At 45.3% G+C, this 22,394-nt stretch overlaps 1 pseudogene; it reads left to right on the plus strand.

Annotated features, from left to right (window-relative positions):
* Positions 1 to 2,983: 2,983 nt before the first annotated feature.
* Positions 2,984 to 21,548, plus strand: LOC125287818 (annotated as a pseudogene).
* The last annotated feature ends 846 nt before the right edge of the window (positions 21,549 to 22,394 follow it).

Below are 22,394 nucleotides of genomic sequence, written 5' to 3' on the forward strand. Positions count from 1 at the left end.
CCATTATTAAACATATTTATTGACATTAAATCGTATGATACATATTTTTTTAACATGTTTACAAGTGAAACAAGTGAAAGCTACACAAGGTATAATTTTAAAAAGCTTCACCATATCATACATGTAGGTTTACACTATACATATGAATGTACAAATCCTTTGGAGACTGAATGTCTTAGAACAGAGTGCAATTGCTTTGGTTTGCTTAAACTGGATTTCAAATTGGTATAAAAAGTATCCATGAAGCTTTCGCAACAGGTGATCAAATACTAGCTGTGTCCTTTCAAGACTTGTATTATTTAAGCACAGCTGTTCAACAGTTGTCATTCCGAGAACGGTATGTCGGACATGTCCTTCTTGCCTGACTGAGTTCTGTTGTTTATTTAGTTTCAGTGTGTTACTTTGAATAAGTATGTTTTTACGATCCGCTGTAAGTGCACGCACTGTGGTGCCATGAGTGGCAATAGACTTTTCGCATCATTTGGGGTTGAGCGGCATCAGGATTTAACTGTCCAGACTGCTCATTTGAGTGTCTTAGAGGCTCATTATGACCTCAGCTCGTAAAAGCACTTAGGACCACAAGCATCATGCTGTCACTGTTGTTATTTTGGTTGTTGTTGTTGTTGTCATTGTTGTTAATTCCAAATAAATGTTATGGCAAAACATAAAGGCCCAGGTGCAACAGTTATTAAAATCGGATTTTTTTGTCCTCAGAGAAAACCTCTCTTTTGGAGAAGAGAGTTTAATATGAAGGTGATGACTGCTGTGAGACCCAACAGCCTATAGAGTATAGATGTTGGGTAACTATCAAAGTTGGTAACATCTCTGTATTTCCAATGGATTGTACCCATTGTCACATACTGTTGTTGGAACATGAGTAGAGTAGCTCAGTGTTTTTCAACCACTGTGCCGGGGCACACTAGTGTGCCGTGAGAGATCATCAGGTGAAAAATACCCAAATGTCACTCACTGGTCCAGAAAAGCAACTGTTGCATCAAAGAATTTATAACCACATGCTCTCATTGATTGTATGATTGCACTATTTGTGGTATGCAGGCATTGTACAACGGAGGCCCCATATCCAGAATTCACAGAATCATCACATATCCAGTTCAAAACAACAATTAAATTAGATATAGTTACCTACAAATGAAACAGAGGGCGCTTGTTTTATTGAGCAGGTCTTGCATAGAAGCCATAATAAGGCCATCTGTGTATTATTTGAAATTTTAGGCTATGGTATGTTTATTTTTTCTTCACACAGGATGTCAGTGTGCCGTGGGACATTTTAAGTGTCAAAAGTGTGCCGTGGCACAAAAAAGGTTGAAAAACACTGGAGTAGCTAATATGACACTGCATACCATAATTTGAAGACAGTTGGTACATACATGTGTGTTTGTGTGTGTGTGTGTGTGTGTGTGTGTGTGTGTGTGTGTGTGTGTGTGTGAATAGATAAGTGTCCCCCCACTACCATCATCACTAACATACACAAACACCCACATGGTCACACAACAGGCGAGAGAGGAGAAGGAGAAAAAAAAACATATTTCATAGACAGGAAATGATGTCAGGCCTTGTCTCCACGGAGATGGAGACAGTTGCTAAGATACTGTGACACTAGGATCTCTTTTTGTGTGTGACTGTGTGCATGTGTGTGTGTATACGAGTCACCGTGCATTTCTCACTGTGTATGTGTGTCTGACAAGGCAAAGACACAAAATGACACCTTTACTAAATATATTTAATTCCTTTTTAGACTTAAGTGTTTAAAAATACTTTGCTTGGCATCACTTCAACACTCAGGTCTCCTCTCCTCTCCTCCCATCGCTGGTTCTACCTTTCTTCTCTTCTACTTCTTCCCATTTGTCCCTCTCTTCTCGTCCCATCTCCTCTCCTCTCCTCTCCAGTCCACTCCAGTCCTCCCCAAACACACTGACACACAGAGAGAAGACAGCAGAGGAGAGAGAAGGACTGCTCAAATCACTGGAAAAAGAGAGAGAGAGAGAGAGAGAGAGAGAGAGTAGAAAGCAAAGAGAGGGAGAAGGAGAAAGAGGGAGGGAGAGTGAGAGAGAGAGAAAGAGAGAGAGAGGATGAAAGAGGAAAGAGTAGGATTTTTTGGATCATGGCAGAGGGGAGGAGAAAAGGAAAGAGGGAATATCCGCTGCACCGCTGTGTGACTAGAAACCTAATGGAGAGAGCGAGAGAAAGGGGAGAGAGAGAGAGCGAGAGACAGAGGGAGAGAGAGAGAGCGAGAGACAGAGGGAGAGAGAGGGGGGGGAAGAGAACGAGAGGACGGTAACAAGACAGAGGGCTCATTGCTGTGAGATCAGAAATCACACTAAATAGAAGAGACTGTCTGTCTGTGTGTGTGTGTGTGTGTGTGTGTGTGTGTGTGTGTGTGTGTGTGTGTGTGTGTGTGTGTGTGTGTGTGTGTCTGTCTATGTGTGTGCATGCGTGTACTTGAGAAGGAGTGTGAGAATGTGTGTGTTAGAGAAAGACTGAGTATGTGTGTGTGTCTGTAAGCGTGTGTAAGAGTGTGAGAGAGAGTGAGGGAGAGATGGTAAGGTGCTATGTTGAACCAAGATAAGGGTCAAATGGCCCATAGTAGTAGGCTCATTAAAAGCACTCCAAGTTAACCAGCTGCTCTCTCCCGATGAGACAGATGGACAGGGCAGGCAGAAGGCCTCAATTTATATTGGACTCTCACTCATGCTCAAAACTGCTGTGCGCATGTGTCACTCTTTTTCTCTCTCTCTATCTGTGTGTGTGTGTGTGTATGAGAGAGAGAGTCTGTTGTGTGTGTATGTGGCGTCTGTCATCATCCTTGATGTGCATTTAAATATGCAAGTCGGACATCTAGTAGCCTCTGCCCCCTGTTATCATGCATAAGCATGTTGTCCAATGCTGTGTGTGAGTCCAAGTTAGACAGGGTGGCGATTAAAGAGGCTTGAATAAAACAAACCTAAAAAACGCACAGAGAACAGATAGAATGGCGGAATGACAGAGATGGTGCACGTTTCTCTCTGCAGCTGCGGAGCTCTGTGTCGCCCTGTTCGCCCGCGTCTGTTCGGTTCCAGCGCTCCATCCCCCCGGCTCTGCGCGTTGCTAGTGCTATTCACGAGTGGAGTTGCGGATTTTGCGTAAGCCCCTGCTCGCGCTGCAGCGCACACTCTCCCTCTACCTCCGTTGGCAACGCCGCGATTGCTGCTTAGTGCGCGCGTTTTTCGCGGACGGGAATCGGCTCTCAGCGCTATAAAGATTTTGTTTTTTTTTGTCTTCGATCCATCCAAGCCGGTACAGAAACCATTTTCGAAACCTTTCAGCGACCTGCGTCGAGTGTCCACGTTCCACTGTGGAAGTAGCTCAACGATACGCGCGCCTCAGAATGCCACGGTGCCAGATAAACGGAGGACAGCGAGCGAAAGCCACGCGCAGAGCCGTGAGAGAGACGGGATCAATTTAAAGGAGGAGAGTGAGAGTGGGAGAAAAGGTTGAGGGGAAAATACGGAGGAGAAGAAACTATAGGAGAGGACACATGTAACGAACATCAGCACCCCTTATTCAAAGACCTAAGGTGAGGAGGTTGTTTTATAACGATACCGCTACATATGGATTATCTACCGTAATCTCTGATTAATGCGTGATTGGACTGTAATTCTGATGGAGTAAGCTATCCGATGTCTGTGTGAGGCTGCGGTAGAGGGGGTAGATGGTTTAGGGTCGGAACGCTGCGAGATCCGTGGGAATCTTAATGCGCTGAAAGCCGAGAGGGAATCTGCATTCGGTAAATCGCTGAGCGCCGTATTCCTCAACATGTTGTAATCCGATAACGAAGGTTATTAAATGATACAGGGTCTTATCAAAACACGGCCCTTCGCCTCTGCGCAAATGGAGACATTCTACGTGGCAGATGTGTCGTCTGTTTTTATTTTATTATTTATTTTTATCTGAAAACCACCCATCCGATTTTGAACAGACACTGATACGCTTTGATCGCTGGCGTGATGTCACAAATAGAGACACAGTCGGCGCGTGCCATTTTGCATTGCAGCATGTGTGTGTCTGTGAGTCTCTCCCTTTGCCTCTTGCTGTGTGTGTGTATGTGTAGGCTATGTGTATGTGTATGTGTGTGTGTATGTGTATGTGTAGGCTATGTGTATGTGTATGTGTACGCGAGTTAGTGTGATTGCGCTGGGGGCCTGATCTACGAATGTTAGTCGCGTCCCAGAAAAGGTGCGCCGTTCTGAGGCCTCTGCATTCTGCTGGCAGAGAACTTGATTAAAATGGACAGTAACTGTGACAACGATGATGTCGCCAATTAGGCTCACTGACTGCATAGGCGATGGATTGCGTTGTGTCCCTCTTCTCTCAGGAGGTGTTCAATAAAGTTCAAATGCGTGTTTGTCCATCCTCTTGATTTCTCTCCCTGGCCTCACCTCTGAGATCCGCGGTGTGCGCGTGCAGACAGCGCCGCCATCCCGAGGCTCCGAATCAATTTCTCGTTGTCATAGCAACCGTGGAGCGCGCTGCTGCACCTGTGTCATTGCGCGTGTTTGTCCCGAAAACAACCGAATATATGAGCGCGTAACCGACAGACCCCCTCAACCTACACAGACGTAACACCCCCAAGCGCCGGGTGTGACAGTTCTTTTGCACTCTGACATACGTCAATGGATGCCAATTGGCACAATGATTCTTGACAGCTATTTTTTTCTTCCTTACAGATAACCTTCTGCGCATATTTGAGCAGAGGGGACAATCAGCCCTGGCCAGCGCCTGATTAAAGAGTCATATGTATTTACACGCGCACGCACGCACGCTCTTTCGCTCAGTCGCTCCCTCACAGACACAGGCTGACAGGATGAGCACAGCTGATAAGAACTGACATCAGTTGAAGAAAACGGGCAATTCACCCCAAACGCTAGTTACACACTGGGTCTGTTTTTCTCTGAGCTACAGAGAGAGAGAAAAAAAACACAAAACGAATAACAAAGACACGTAATTTCTAACTAAATGACAAACACAGGCGTCACTGTATTACACACATTATAGAAACTAGGGCCTATAGATGACTTGTGTCTCTGCGGGCGACCGACCGCCTCCTCTCTACTGACATGTACTGTACAGTATGATGCATGAGACGTCACAGCGTCACAGGCAAACGCATGCACCCCGCACCAACTGTGAGCAGAACGGGACTTGACCAAAACATTACTGATGTACGATACAACATGACTGTGATGGATGATGTAAGGGACTGTAATAGCTGGGATGGATTTTGATGATATCCTCTCTCTCTCTCTTTCTCTTTCTCTCTCTCTCTCCCTATCTATCTGTCTCTCTCTCTCTCTTTCTCTCTCTATTTCTTGCTTTCTTTTTTCCTTCTCATTTTCAGGGGGTGGATCCAACAGTCTGAAACAGCATGAGGACCCTGTCTCCATCAAAGGCGAACACTGACAGCCAGACACCGCGGCTCCGACATCAGCTACATATCTGAAGAGTGCACCTCATTTTTAACTAGTTTCCGTCCAGTGGTGTGGTGTGCTCAGGTGAAAACATACGGATACAAGGATAGGATGGACTTTGCCTGGAAGTGATTTGTGATACTTCTGTGCATTGTTTTTTTTTTTTTGACCAATCAACACTCTGGGAAAAGGGGCGGGGGGTCATGATCCTGTTGCCATGTGGGCTGCCATGGTGACCGGCTTGTCAAATCCCACCCCCCTCCTCTGGTTGGTCCAACTTTTGTTGTGGCCACACCCCAGCGGACCTCAGTTGACAGCAGCCACACCCCCGTGCCCCACCCCATGCAGCTGCTCCAATCAGGCGAGCCGGGTAATCTGTACCAGGAGGGGATTGGCTGAGGTGCCTGACAATATCTCGGAGAACACACGATACCTCAACCTGCAGGAGAACACAATCAAGGTAACGAATTGCCCGTTGTAGCACCTCATTATAAACACACAAAGGGCGTATTTGCAAAGACAATACTCCAATGTCACAACACCTCATGACTGGCTAGCAATCAGATTGGGGTGATAATTCAATCAGTGTCAACATACACAGAGTTACAGTGTTTACGCAAACTGTTTACTTGTAATCTGGTGAATGAATCGAGTTGCTCTTATAGAGCGACCTGACACCAGGTGTGCACTTAAAACAAGTGCAATGTGCATCCGTTCATGCTGTTTACATACTTCAGTTAATCAGAATAGTTTCAGGACAGAAATCAAGACATGCACTTACACTTGCACTTATTTAATGTGATTAGGGCCCCATCCCACTTAAAGAAATGGGCTGAAGTTGTTTATATATTGCGTTTGACATTGGTGTAACATGTGGGTAAACACATCCTATTCAGTGAGTGGAAATATGCACTTCAATCAGTGGATGAGAGGGACGGTAAGACTTTCTCCACAGAAGCAGTGTCTGGGACTGACCTGGCCCTGTTCTGGCATCAGTGCACTGGGGTTGCGCTCAAAACAGGAAACCAAGGCAAACATTTGAAAAGCAGTTTTTCGTTTGCCCCGAGTTTATGGCGAAAATTTGCATATGCACGCACACAATCTGAGGTGGTAGGCCTTGGCGAACAGATGGATACTGGACTTAGGGGTACTGTTGAAATTGAACAATCTGAAATGATGCACAGCAAAATTTCAAAATTGAAAGTTCAAAGACATATTGCCCCCCAGTTAGTGGCAGATTTCCCTGTGCCCTGTGCACCACTGTTTTGTGGTTCCTTTGTCAATGTACTTCAGTGTAATTCACAGTTCATGGGTGGTCAAGGATCTTTTCCAGTTACATTTGTAATGACCATGTTGAATGTGTTTGTATGCGTGCATCTTTCTACTCTTAATGACACTTCTTCACTTATTATTATTATTTTTTTTGCCTTCACGTGTCATCAAAGAGAAGATAGATGCAAAGTTTAATGTTCATTTTAGGACACCAGCGGTCCTAAAGGATAAAAACATCTTCACTCAATTTAAAAAAGACGTTTCCATATCTACAATATGCATTTCTGTTCCTCTTGTATTGCAGTCCATGATTTCCCTCTGAATCTCTTGTATGTAGGCCTATGACTTGTAAGCCCAAAATATCTTGAGTCTGTGTTGCATTCTGGGCTTTTGGGGCTAGTGTGAGTTGTCTAGTCCCTCCTGCACTGAATTACTCAGACTAGAGATAGCTACAGAATGGCGAGGTTTTTTTTCCTCAGGAACAGAGTCAGACGTTGAGAAATTTTCCTCTATTCCAGCCTTAACTGTGCCAGAAATATTCTGTGATGCAAGGACATCTACAAATGCCTTGGAAAGAAATGGTTTCTCTTGGGAGAAGCAGAAATACACCGTCAAACACTAAATAAAAACAAAATGGAACCGGAAGTGCAAAGCAACACAGCAAAGGTTTTTAAAGTGTTTCTAGGTGTTTTTTTTTCTCCTCCCTTTACATGGTAGAACAAATAGAAGTCAACATTAAAACCAATATGCAGAACAAAACATTTTTCTTGACACACAGTATCAATTCTTCCTTCAAGTGTGTGTGTCTCACAAACACCAAAGTATTAGTGGCAATGTGCTACCCAGAAATATCCCATCTCCATAGTAACGTTGACATCACTGGAATTCACCCCTGCGTTCCACTTGAGCTCCAGAACGCAAAACATGCGAAGGTTTGAGGTGGCAGCCGGTTAAAGCCCTCAGAAACTAATGGCTTCTCAGGAGATTGCGGCTTTGGGTTTAGACGACTTCATTTGTGTTGGCTTGGCCTGAGAAATAGAGGTGTCAGAGGTGAAGCAGGCCTCTTCGCTTGATAACTTGTTTGTTTTGTGGCAAATAGCGAAACTGCAGACAGGGCCCAGAAAGCCAGACTCTCTGTGAAGCTGGATGGAACACTTAAGAGCGCTAACTGCACACTTCTCTAACATGCCATTCTCTGGGCTCCTATGGGATATTTTACCCCTGCTGTAGTCGTTTAAAAAGACTACATAATATATTAGTTGATGTCTCGACATGATTGTAGAACAGATGTTTATAGAAATTAACCTGAAATGTCATGAACCTTTTTTTTTTTCCAAGTTCTTTTTTGCCGTCGCGGGAACAGCAGTTCTTTAGTTCCTCGGCAGAGAACACCCAGTCCAGCTGCTCCAAGGAGCGCATACTGCAGAAGTCATTGCATAAATCTAGTTCTGACTCTCGCTCTGCATGGCTAGCTTTGACTCTGGATTGGAGCAGATATGGAGGGGCGAGAAGCAACCCCCCCCCCCTCACCTCCCCGCGCCTCAGTGCCTCTCATCCATCAGGAGAAGGGGAGGAGGATGATGGGGGGAGGGGGGGTGCAGAGAGCTGCAGGAGGAGCCAAGGCGTCATCCACCCACCAGCCCGGCTCTGCGTTCCCTTGACAACTCTCTTGCGACCGGGCTCTCGAGGAAGCGTCCGAGCAGCCCTCGCGCGCTTCGCAGGGGGGCCAACGAGCTGGTCATTACTCCTTCTCGCTCTGACGCTGGACAGAGATGAGCATGAGAATGGGGAAGCAGAGAGATGATAGCAGAGAGAAGATGGCAGGCCTGACTGCACATCTCTCCTTTATGGCCCTCTCACTGCTAGACTCTGGTCAATACCAATTCAGGCACTGAGAGTTAACATGGAGAAGTTGTGGGTGACCTAATGGTAGGTCAGGTTTGGTTCTCTGAGCTTGTTGTGTGGAAACCTCCACAGAAATGCTCTGTGACAGATCACAACAAGTACAAAAAGCCGACGAGACAATTATACTTGCATCAGCGCACCGTCACGTGACACGTCGTTGCAGATACCTCTGACATGTCAAAACGAAAGTAGACTCGGCTATCGGGGAGTGTGTCCGACGCAGCTCTCACATAAACTTCAATACGCACAAATCCATTGTCCAATTTCAGCAAGTAATCTTAATTCACCGGGGGTCGTATTCACAAAGCCTTTTATCTTACCACAAGGAGTACTCTTAAATCGCACTAAAAGTTTTTAGCTAGGAGTTTTCTCTTAAAAGTTATTCACAAAGCCTTTCAGACCTACTCTTTTCAGACCTAGTAAGGATAAATGACAACTCCTAAACTAACCTAGCGTTCATGGGCTTCGGAAAAATCTTTCTCCGAGTGAAAACATCATCATTCCGCGTCATTCACGTCACCTAATGTGTGAGTCAGAGGTCGGAAACTGGGGCTAGATTTTGCTAACAGAGTTGCCCATTTAGGGGCTCGTCATCACTTTTGTCGTCACGTTGTAGTTCGTTTGTAGTCCATGTGGCCTTTCATGTCCAACAGTTTTCATGTGAACTTGGGAATTTGCCGTTTTTTGTCACTTGAAAGCTGCATATCTTTCTTTCACAAGCATCTTACACTATATTTTAAGCAAATACAGTTGTTTGTTTAGGATTAGTGAGTGTATGTTTTAACCTTTGTTGTGGCATCCGTGTTTGTCACACATTCCGATGGCAAAGCACATGAACACTTGCTGTCGGAAAAACAAAGTAGCCATGGGGGCGGTCCCTGAATGGCCCCTAAAAATGAGTCTTCGTTGCTATGGATGACGTCATTACTCATGCACGAGCTTGACTGAAGTGACCACCTTGATTGGCTGATGATTATAACGCGGGAATGATTCCAAACACCTCCCTTACGATGATGAGTGACAGGTGACAGGTCTGAGAATGCGTGCGCTACAAGTAGTGCGAAGGACGGAAGATGATGAATAACTGAATAGAACTGCACAGTCCCGCCCACAGCCGATGCCGGATGTAAAAATTCAATGCAATTTCTCCATTGACAATTGCGGTATAAGCCATAAAAACTTAACTGCACGTGGTAGACTTAAAACCAGCTACGGCTGTACTAAGCGATTGTATATGACACCAAGAGTTCATGGAGCACTAACCTTGTTTTAAAATAATAAATGCCTTTTATTCGCGATATCTTGGATAAGTACTTCATTACCCACAATCCTGAACAATCCCACAATCCCACAGTGATGCCTCTGATTGGTGGAAAGGTCGTTATGGTCATAGCAGAGCCCGTCTACATCTCAGGTCATAATTTGAAACTTTCTCAGCGAAAAATATTGACAAAGATGGCAGAGTCTTTTACTGCCTATGGCGAAAATCTTAGTGTGATTAAAAAACTTTCTTGACGAATATTGGTACTTGTATCAACAAGGATTGGGGTTTATACATCACACAATCAAATAGAACACTGTAAATGTTAGTTTAAACACTCAAACTTTTCAGGTAGCCGACAGGCTAATCTTTAGCATTTCCGACATTGTATGTCATTACATAATACAGCTAACATTAGCCTACATGCTGCAACACAGGTATGAAATATATTAGGTTTTAGTGAGTGTCCAAAGGGGTGAAAGCCACTTTAAATCGGGTCACATTATTGACTGTTGTGTGTCCGAGAGTCAGTTTGTGGGTTTTGTAAGGGCCAGCATGAGGGACAAGACCTACAAAGTTGTGGTGAGTTAAGCAGGGAGGTTGGTAACGTAGTTAACATTAGCTAGGCTACTGTAGCCTTCATACTGTATGATTCATATCAATCATTAACCTAGGAATACTTCTTCGTGCATTTAATGAACATTTTGTGTAATAATTCACGGCAAATTAATAAACTGAATATGGTGGTCCAAGAGCAGACCATGCACCAGTCCATGCATCAGCCCGACTGAGCAGTGATGACAGCATAGGATGAGTCAGGTACGTTAACGTTAACCGCTTTCACACACGATATAAAATACACGATGATAAATATAAAATTCAATATCAAAACACTATTATTTACACGATTACTCCTGAAATAACTGCTATTAACTGCACATTCACTATATAAAAATCACTGTTTGGAGGAAAGGGTTCGCGTGCTGTCTCCGGTTGGAAATGGTTTAAATGGCAAAATAAATCGCGCCGATTTTGCCTATGTTATTCAGTGAGGCGCGGTGGTTTATGGGATGAGTAGTTCCTTCGCTCGGAAATGAAAATATATACACAGTCTTGTACCTTTGACTTTTTTTGGATTTTCTCTTCGTTTTTTCACTCGAAATGATATGTTGTATGCTTATGAGTTATGCCGTAGCTGGTTAGCCTAAGACATGCTGTAAAACTCTTTAAATACAGATTTTTCCAAACGTCAATGGGACAAATGAATGGGAATCTTTACATCCGGCATCGGCTGTGGGCGGGACTGTGCAGCTCTAAAAAAAGGCCTAGAGTAAGAGTAAGGCCAAACAAATAGCCTAGTAGCCTAATGAAACATAGGCCTACGGATTGATGCAGCTAGGCTTTGCCACATTATTAATCTTTGCAACATTATTACATTAATCTGTTAGCCTGGGTGTTCCCATGCTGCCTTGCGTGCGATTTGATTCACGCTGCTAAGGCAGCCTGGAGACCATGGAGCAAATTTTCGCCTGAGATAGGGAACCAATCACAGAACAGGGGGGAAAGTAAGACGATGATGAGCTATGCACAGACGCATTTGATAGACATCCGTGGCACCCAATAAACGGATCTGGGCATTTTTTTCAAATACGAGAAAATGAACGTTTGGTTCCCAGACCACGTCTCATTGAGAAGTGGTGGCGCTAGCCAGGCTATTAATCTGTCACCATATGCCTACGTTTGCAAAGAGAACATTTTAATTTGATTTACAATGAAACGTTACATTAAATTTACATGTTGACAATGAGTAGTTTTGGTTGTTGTTGGTGGCGTTATAGCATCCCTTTTATGCCTAATGCAAAATTGTTCCCTCACATTGAAGCTCCTGTTGTCGCATACCCATTTCAAAACATCGCAAGCGTGAAATGCCACAAAAGCTGTTTGTGAATAGGTCTTAGTGAGTTAGGAGTCCTCTCGACTTCTTTTAAGCTGTCCCAGACTTAGGTGCTACTTTTAGGTCTAAAATGCTTCGTGAATTACTTTTAGTGAAAAACATTAGGAGTCCTAAAGTTAGGAGTGACACGCCCATTATTTTTAGGAATTCGCCACTTAGAAGCTACTTTTAGCCTTAAAATTCTTTGTGAATACGGCCCCTGACCTGAACAAAGGCTGCAACAAAGTTAACGTTTGGAAAGCCAGCAGAAGTTGAGCAGACAAGGAGAAGGAGGGAAGGTGAGAAAGATAATGTTGAATACAATAAAGATGCAATAAGGCTCCAATGAGATGCTAACCTGTAGTGAAAATGTTACGTTGAAATTAAGTGGAGATTCAGTTAGCTAACCTGCACTGAAAATTAAACTATATTAATGTTATATAGGATGGATAATTAATGTTGTGATGGATATTATCTCATGGCCCAAACACAACCTATTGTCAAATTATATAAATTATTGGTCAGTAATTTAGAGACTTGTTAAGAAATTCAACACAGGAGACAGGAGATAGAAATTAGGCAGTAGGCTAGAGGAGAAAGAGGAGGAGAAGAGAGGGAAATGATAGGTGAAGGGCCCTCTTACATGTGACACTCACTTTATCAAAAGGTAGCCTAAGCTCTGCATTCTATGACCCTGCAAATTATAAATACAACATTTACTACTCTGGAGAAGCAGATCATTCTTAATAACAGATTGAGCAAGGTCCAGTATAAATATCCAAAGCCAATTTAGTTTTTTGCTTGTTTTTATTAAAAAGCTCTTGAGATATACAGGTGCATCCAAAACAAATCTAAAAAATAGAATATTGTGGAATAGTGTGTTGGTTTAAGTTATAAACCAAACCCCCTAATATTTCGGAGTGGACAAAATTTCTAGCGACGCCCCTGACCTCAGTATTTGAAAAATCCTGTCTACGGCTTTGACTGCAGCGATGAATAGTGGAGCATAAGATGGCTAATTTGAATCTGAGAGCCATCTGAGCCATCGTCTATTGTAACCAGGCAACCAAGCCCAAAAGAAGGCCTATGTGATCACAAGTACATAGTTATAAGGTAGAGCCATCAGACTTCACTTGTGATGAAGCAGGCTTGTATACATGATGCGTTTGTAAGCAGTTTTTTCTTGAAGTTGGGCGGGTTTGTCTCGTCATGTTAAGTCAAACTAACCAACGAGAGCCTCCTAAAAAAATGGACCTAACCATGTCACGGTAAGAATAGGGGTGGGTGGGTTGTATGGGTGGAGTGGCATAGGGGCAGAGTTGGCACGCTCCGCAACCCGAGGCCTCTGTCTCTTGAAGACAATACTCCATTTCCTGAGCCATCATTAAAAAAAAAAAAAAAAAAAAATGAAGATGGGTATGAATAAAAAGTGAGCTCAAAGAAAGGGCCCGTGCGCTAGAACTCGCACAAGAAAGAAAGAAAGAAAGAAAGAAAGAAAGAAAGAAAAGGAAAAAAACGGGCCTGCTGGAGAGAATCCTTAGAAAGGGGGAAAGAATAGCGGCTCGTCCGAAAGGCCGGCATGCGTGAAAGGGTGAAACAAAGGTCGAATAGAGAAATATCTACATAGCAAAAGCCACTAGCCAAAAAATTAGAGAACAGAGAGAGAGATGGAAGAGAGAGAAAGAGCAGGAGAGGGAGAGGAAGAGAAGTAGACACGAGAGGCTGCTGGCGGCACCCGATGCTACCCAGGGCAATACAGAAAGATGTGGCTCTCTCTTTTTTCCCTCCCCTCATAAAGGTTCATTAGTGGCATCAATGGGCCTTGTCCCATTACGCGCACTCGTACCCTTGCTCCACTGATGTGCACATCCCCAATTAGTTAGCGTGCAGGGCCACTGTGTTAGCCCATTTTTCTATTGTCCTCAACTGGGGTCCCTAGGAGCGTCCTCTATGCATGGCTGATGGACCTGTTTTGTAAGTGTGTTTGAGAGGGATTTGCCTGTTTAGTCCCTTTATTTAGCAAGATTAAGCAATTAGATTTCGTTTGAAGAACGGAAGTGTGTTAAACATATGTGGTGATGGTGCCAGAAATGGACAAGATTATGTTTCACCAACAGCATGGCATTTTGACGTTAAAGCAGCACACCACAGTAGTTTATTTATTTTATTAAATTTTCATAAATACATAATGTAGGGATAGGAATTCATGGGAGACCAGCGCTTTTTACAGAAAATCAAATGAGTCTGTCGGCTAATGTAGGTCTACGTTTCAGTTCTGTTTTGAAGTTCAGATCGCTTGTTCATCTCCATTGTGGTATTGAGACAGTTTGTCTATAGAACCCTAAATATTGATTCCTTACCTAACAGACTCATATATTTGTTTTCTTGGGCTACACTAAACAAATGCATCAATGCAACGTTATGTTTTGGACCCATGTTTCACCAAATGTAAGACCCTGCTTTTCTTTTAAATTCTACAGAAATGCATATCTTGGGTCAATCATATATTGTGGCACATGCTGCAGCATCCCTACCATATTGGGGTTTGAGTGCACATAGGGGCCCAGGGTCTGATTCTGACCTGAGGTCATTTCCCATCTCTATTGCTCTCTCCCATTCACTTCCTGTCTGTCTCCACTGTCCAATCAAATTAAAGGCACCCCCAAAAAAAAAAAAAAATTCTGTAGTGTTAGTCATGCAGAGTCTACAATGTACTGCGTGAAGCATCAACTGATTTGAACTGTCTCAGAAAATGTTTGAGATTTTGAAGATCTCAGAAAAATCTTTTGGCATTTATATTTGTACTCAGTATATTGTCCACTCTAAAACACCACAGAAGAGTACCCATCAGTTTTAGGGCCACCAGGGTTGAAGTGTGTGTAATGGGACGAGGCAGTGGGACCAGATTTATGTAGTCTCACAATGCAGTGTGCTCCATCTAAAAACACACACACACACACACACACACACATTCACTGCTGTAGTTGCCTAGAGTTAAACCTCTAAGAGTGTGGAAATCTTAGAAGTCTTAGTGATAAAAAGCGTAGAAAAAGATGAATCTGATCACTGAACTGCCTTTACAGTCACTAGGTAAATATTAAGCTCAATGCTACTAACCCCCCACCCTGCACCCCTGGATCGATTGAATAACGATTTCAAATGAACTAATGCTTTGTTTACACGGCAAGCACACCGCACTAGGAAGTAAAAAAAGTCTTACATTGGAGGATTACTTTGATTATTTGGAAACAGCACATCCTAAGATGCTAAGATATTAACAGCTGCTACCCGTAGCAAAATCAATTTGAGGTGAGAATCTTTACACTGAAGACTAAATTATTTTTGAAAAGACTACCTCAGTGCTCATATTTCAAGTTTAAACACAAATCTAATCTATTAAGAACAACTTGCACAACTTGAACAACAGAATCAAAATCCAATCTATCAAGAACAACTTGCCTGTAAATATCTGCAAGCTGCCGATGCTGGGATGCAATCATTGTACTCCACTCTGGGATCTGAGAAAGGGGTGGATGTCTAGAGGAAGTTAGCAATCTCTCCATCGTCTCTTACTTCCAGATGGCGCTGCCTGAGAAAAAGCCCAGAAGGGCCGGCCGAAGGCACACCCAAGACCCGCCGCCTGGCAGCGCCAAGGAAATCTCCCCCCTCCATGAAAAATTTACCTAGAGGAAGGGTGGGGTTGGCGGTGGGGCTCAGAGAGAGGAGAAGGAAAAAAAGAAAGAAAGAAAAGACAAAGGAAAAAACAGAAATGTCAAATCTTCAACCTAGAGTCCTAAAGTGCTCTCTTGTTTCTGGATAAACAAGAAGTCAACTTTTTGGTTGGCCAAACAGCCTGCGGGCTAAAGAAAAATGAAAAGTTGTCTTTAGGTTCTAAATATACAAATTAGGTTATGTTGAGTCAGGTGTGTTATCATGGATACATGCAGAACTCTGGGAGGACAACACAATCTTGTCCCTTTTTAATCTCCGTCAGCAATACAGTATAGATTAAAAACAACCTTCAGACGAAGCTGAAGGTCCAATGGTGCCATCTGCTATAGCAGTAAAACGCGAGATATGTTGGTTTGAAGTAAGTGTGAAACATTAAACAACACACTGATTGAAGAAAGCAGAGGGAATGCTATTGTATGCTCCTGTAAGCCATGGCTTTAAAGCTTAAAGGCGCCGCATTAGAATGTACATGCCTTCGTCTTGCATACTGATATTATCCAAATGTGAGACGGGAGATGTGGGAACAGATGAAAATAGCATCAGGAACAGAAACAAACAACAACAACAGATCTGAAAAGCAAATCAGGCTGCTGAAGAGGGGAAAAAAAGAAAAGATAACAACCAGAAGGACAAACACGTCCTATCAATGTCAGACAGACACTCAAGAAAAAAAAAGAAAAAGAAACAAAAAAACCCACCAGACCCTCCCTATTTGGCTTAATAATCACTAATCTGGCAACCCTGGTCCCTGGGACAGGCGGCATATTAAAAGTAGCTATGATAAGCATCCCCCTTAAAGCGACAGGTCCAGAAGGCACTGTGGAGGAGGCCGAGGGCCAGCAGGAGTGTGTGCCAGTCTGGGCTTATGGGCGGCTCCTGGCAGGAGGCTAATGGAGGCCAGGTGTGCTGTATTAACTCGCCCAGGTGTTGAGTTGAGAGCCTACTCACTACATGGCCAGTGGCAGACCATTTGCTGTTAACTAATTTCAAACACGAATCCCCCAAACAGTAAGCAGTTTAACCGGTCAATATTTGTCCACTAAAGGGCACTGTTGGCGGTCATGCTGGAGCTTTTGTTCATATGTTTATTATTTATTTATCTATTTATTTCTGGGAACTTGATTTATTGCCAATTTTTTCACATTATTGAGTGGATTCATTATTTATAGAACTCTATTAATTTGTCTTGTTCTTAGAGTCCATTGAGGAGGCACATGTAAACAACTGAGGAGGTCAAAAGGCAGGTTAGCCCACTGGGCCACCAGTGTGAAAGTACCGTTTTGCTAGCAGGCATAGTAAAGATGGGGTACTATCACTTTGAGTAAAAAATGGGGCCGTATTGACAACAGTTTCATGTTCAGTATGCCTTTGTGAGTTTTCCTTTGACTTACTGTGTGAAGATTTGACATGTTGTGCACTGGGTGTACTGTAAATGATAGGTTCAATAGCTTTTTCAACCCAAGACCCCAAAAACACTTTTCCTGCCATCTTTTAATATTGCCCATAGCTTAGCTTTTATGATAGCCTTAGTATTGACTGTTTTTCTGCATCATGTACTTGGGCTTAAACGCAATCTGATGGACCCGTCTTTTCAGCCTTCGGGGGATGCCAGTGAGTGTCCTCTTGAGGGACATTAAGCGCAGGCGTGTGTGAATACACTACGCTCTCGTCCTCGCCTCCAGGACACATGTAGCCATGGGAATGGGTTCCTGGGAATCTGGGAATTCCAAATAAGGTCAATAGAGAGTGATGGAAAAGAGTGATGATTTGGAGCAGTTTGCCCTTGTACATGTACATTTAGTCAACAGTTAAATCCAAAAGCTACGCGTATGTGCAGTGCATGGAAGGTGCATTTGATCTGTGTGTGTGTGTGTGTGTGTGTGTGTGTGTGTGTGTGTGTGCGCGTGTGTGCGTGTGTGTGTGTGTGAATGTGTGTGTGTGAGCTCTCTTAGAATGAACCTCACCAAACAGTGTGTGTGTGTGTGTGTGTGTGTGTGTGTGCGTGAATGTGTGTGTGAGCTCTCTTAGAATGAACCTCACCAAACAGTGTGTGTGTGTGTGTGTGTGTGTGTGTGTGTGTGCCTATGCCCACCCTGAGATTCAAATCCACTTTTCATTTTGTGCATGTATGCATTGTGTCTGTGTGTGTATTGTGTGTGTGTGTGTGTGTGTGTGTGAATGCTCCCAGTCAAACTTAACCTCCAAACCGCCAAACTTCTTGCATATCTGTACCCTTGAGTTTTGCATATCTGTACCCTTGAGTTCCCCCATTTTTTTGGGGAAAAAATCTGATTTCATTTGGAAGACTGCACCATTTGGACTGTATTTGGCTGCTCATGAGCCCGCTGAGAGGCACAAAGCAGCAAAGTTTCTCATCTTTCTCAGTTCTCATGCCATCCGTTGCCTTCTGTGATGCACAATCAAAAAAGAACAACATTTTTTGTAACTGGAAAAACATTGGATTAAAAAAAAAAAAACACGGAGAGGAAAATAACAGCAAATGCACCCTTTAATGTAGACTCAAGTCTGAAATGGTAACGGCGATTAATTTTCAGTGCGCCATAGCATAAAATCTCTGTGAGTGTGGGTTTTCTCAGAGAACGCTATTAATTATTTCTCTCACTAATTTGTTTGTCTCCGGTTACCATACCAGTTTACATGGGTAGGAAGCCTCGCGCCAGTGAGAATATGACCACAAATAAACATGACAGCCAATGTTGTTTCCACCCAATCAAAATCCTCCGCCGGCAAAACACTGCGCTCCAAATGTTTGTGGTCCTCCTCCTGACTAGTCCCAAGACGCATTGCAAACTAGGGCGCTCAGGGCCACATTGAAGGCAGAGACTTGAGACTCAGTGCAGAGGTGGAATGCAGTGACTCGTTAGTGTTCTGGAACATTTCAGAAAAGAAGTTCAGAGTTCAGAGCCACGACTGTACAGTTCAGAAATAAAATTAACCCTGCGGTGTGGACAGGGGTTCTGTTTTCTGTTGCCTTTATTTATTAAATTGTTTGTTTGTATATTCGCTTGCTTGTCAGCCTGCTTGCTAGCAATTGTAGAGGAAAGCATACAGTGGTGGGAATATATATATAAGAGCATCATGGATTCTCTAGTTGCCCTGGCAACTGGCTATAATTTAGAAAAATCAGCTTGCCTGCCAGCAAGCTAACCTAAGTACGGTTGCTAAGCTGCTGACCACTGGGCTAATTTAATAGATTAATGTTTTACAAGACAAAGTGCTGCAGCAGCAGATATTATAGTTGGAAATGAGAAACTCAAACCCATTTTCAAGACAGGGGCATCTGCCCTGAAATTTAAACTTTATGATTATCTACAGTTTTCCATGGATTGCTGCTGTTCAGCTATACCCACTTACTCCATTCTCCTATCTCCCCTTTAATTGATTTTCTCGTAATTTCCAGACATTGTATTGCGGGCATATTTCTCTTTTTACAGTGTGCCCCGTTTGAAATCTGCCATGGCCAGACACAGAAACGAGAGGAGCTTCCAGCATTGAGTTTAATCAGATAGAATAAACATAAAACTGGATGAATATATATTCATTCAGTGGCTGAATTGAAAGCTTCCATATGTAAATGCACCCTCTTACCCTATTTATCTCCTCTCTGTCTGTCTGCATCTTATCTGTCATTTCTCTCTCTCTCTACCACACACACACACACGCACACACATACACACACACGTACACACAAATGTACACACACACACACGTACACACAAATGTACACACACACATGCACACACTCACACACACACACACACACACACACACACACACACACACTCACTCACATTCACACCATCTTTCTCACACACATTCTCTTTCTCTCTGTCACTCTCATTCTATCATTCTCTCTCACACACACACACAAACACACACACCTCTCTCCTCTCTCTCTCCTCCTCTGCAGATAATTAAGTCAGACACCTTCCGACACCTGCGGCACCTGGAGATCCTGCAGCTCTCCAAGAACCACATCCAGCAGATCGAGGGGTGGGAAGAAACGCCTGGCCTGCGCTCACCACCTGGGCTCTTAGGCCTTGACTCCTGGCTGGTGCCTCAGGCGCCAGTACCTGGGCAAGCTACTTTGAGCTCTGGCTCGCATAACAACCCCATCGAGACCATGGCGCTTGGCATGGCCCGTGCCCGCAGCTCGCGGCGCCTGGACCCATGGCGAGGCTGCGCGGCTGGTCTACATCTCAGACATGGCGTTCGACGGCCTGGAGAACCTGCGCTTCCTCAACCTGGGCGTAATGCTTGAGCTGAAGGGGCGTGCCCAGCTGGCAGCTGAATGGCGTCTCGAGCTGGAGCTGTCGGGCAACCAGCTGGGCATGCTGCGCCCGGGCTCCTTCCAGGGCCTGGTGTCGCTGCGCAAGCTGTGGCTCATGCACTCGCGCGTGTCCGTCATCGAGCGCAACGCCTTCGACGACCTCAAGAGCCTGGAGGAGCTCAACCTGTCGCACAACTCGCTGCACTCGCTGCCGCACGACCTGTTCACGCCGCTGCAGCGTCTGGCACGCGTGCACCTCAACCACAACCCGTGGGAGTGCAGCTGCGACATCCTCTGGCTCAGCTGGTGGCTGAAGGAGGCGCTGCCGGACAACTCCACCTGCTGCGCCCGCTGCCACGCGCCGCCGCGCCTCAAGGGCCGCTACATCGGCGACCTGGACCAGAGCCACTTCACCTGCTACGCCCCCGTCATCGTGGAGCCGCCCACCGACCTGAACGTGACAGAGGGCATGGCGGCCGAGCTGAAGTGCCGAACGGGCACCACCATGACGTCGGTCAACTGGCTGAGTCCCAACGGCACGCTGATGACGCACGGCGCGTACAAGGTGCGCATCAACGTCCTGCACGACGGGACGCTCAACTTCACCAACGTGACCATGCAGGACGCGGGGCCGTACACGTGCATGGTGACCAACGCTTGGCGAACGCTTTCGTCACGGGCGCTGCTCAACGTCTGCCGCCGGGCGCCCGACCCACCAGCATCTACACCTACTTCACCACTGTCACCGTGGAAACGCTGGAGGTCAACGACTCGGCGCGCCAGTACGTCAACGAGTCGCTGATACCTGGCGGGACGATGCCGGGGCAGTGAACGGGCGGGCGCGGCGGGCGGTCTACGGACCGTGCAGCCTAACGGACTTCGCGCCACCGGGCCACGCCCGCCGCGACAAAGGTGACAGAGAAGGCCTTCACCGTGTCCATTACGGACGTGGCCAACCTGCACGGGCTGGACGACGTGATGAAGACGACCAAGATCATCATCGGCTGCTTCGTGGCCATCACCTTCATGGCGGCCGTCATGCTGGTGGTCTTCTACAAGCTGCGCAAGCAGCACCAGCTCCACAAGCACCACGGGCCCGCGCGCGCCATCGAGATCATCAACGTCGAGGACGAGCTCACCGCCGGCAACTCCAGCGGCATCTCCGGCGGCTCCACGCTGCGCGGCAACGCGGCGGGAAGCATCTCGGCCGGCGGCGGCTGCGTGGGCGGCGGCTGCGTCGGCGTCGGCAGCGTGGTCGGCCACGAGCCCGAGATCGTCACGCTGCCCAACATCGGCCGCGCCGACCTCAACCACTACTACAAGAGCCACACGTTCAACAACAACGTGATGGGCCTCAGCCTCGGCTCCAAGAGCAGCCCGCCCAGCCTGAGCCCCCCAGGGAAGATGGGCCAGGACGGGCCTCTGGAGTCCAGAGCCAGCCCCCCGACCCTCTCCCTCCACATGGGCTTGCACTCCTCGCTCAAAGCCCAGAACTCGCACATGGAGCCCCTACTGTTCAAGAACAGCTCGAAGGAGAACGTGCAGGAGACGCAGATTTGAAGGATTTAAAAAAACGGGGGGAACCACAGACAAGACGACAAAACACACACAAAACCAACCAAGCAAAGAAAAAGGGAACAACATGTACACACATGCCTGTGCAGACACATGAACATCAATCTACACACACACACACACACAGAGACACACATATATGCACACACACACACAAACACACACACATGCACACACACACACACACACATGCGCACACACACACATGCACACACACACACACACAGACACACACACACACACACGTGCACACGCGCACACGCGCACACACGCACACACACACACACATACACATTTTACTGACATGCAGACGTGAGATCAGAGGGAGCATGGAGAATGTTTGAGGTTTGAGTGAGGTACACTATGCTAAGGTGTTCAACACAACGTGTGAGGGGGAATTGAGGAGCAGACAACAGGGGACAGGATCTCACAGACTGTGCCACAGACAAAGCAGTCCTTCTCACCGCCTCTGTTGTGTTAAGGAATACGGACACACCGCCACAGCGTATATATGTGCCAAAGTAAAAGTTCTTTTTTGCGGTTTCTACGAGTTGTATCTGCGTATTCGAAAACAAAAAACAATACAAAACAAAAAACTAGACAAACAAAAAACAAAAAAAACAAAAAGAAATATAGTCTATCCAAGTAGCTTAACTCCGAAGTGTTCGTTTGCCACAGTTGAGACACGCACAGCACTCATTTACATGGAGTTCTGGGAGAGAACCGTGTTAGAACATTTGAATAACACATTGCTCTCTGCGTTCTGCTTTCATGGCAGAGGAGCCCATGAGAACTCTCTAGAACTGAGAGAAGGACTAAAGGAACTACTGTGAACAAAAAAAAATCATCAAACACACAAATCTATTTTCTTTTAAATTTGTAATATGCACATTATTATATGTGAAGGGGCAAAAGGGGGGTGGGGGGTTGCGAAGACTGGACTCTGCAGAGGCTATAAGA

The sequence above is a fragment of the Alosa alosa genome, chromosome 22 (assembly GCF_017589495.1).
Source record: "Alosa alosa isolate M-15738 ecotype Scorff River chromosome 22, AALO_Geno_1.1, whole genome shotgun sequence".
NCBI classification, from domain to species: domain Eukaryota; kingdom Metazoa; phylum Chordata; class Actinopteri; order Clupeiformes; family Clupeidae; genus Alosa; species Alosa alosa.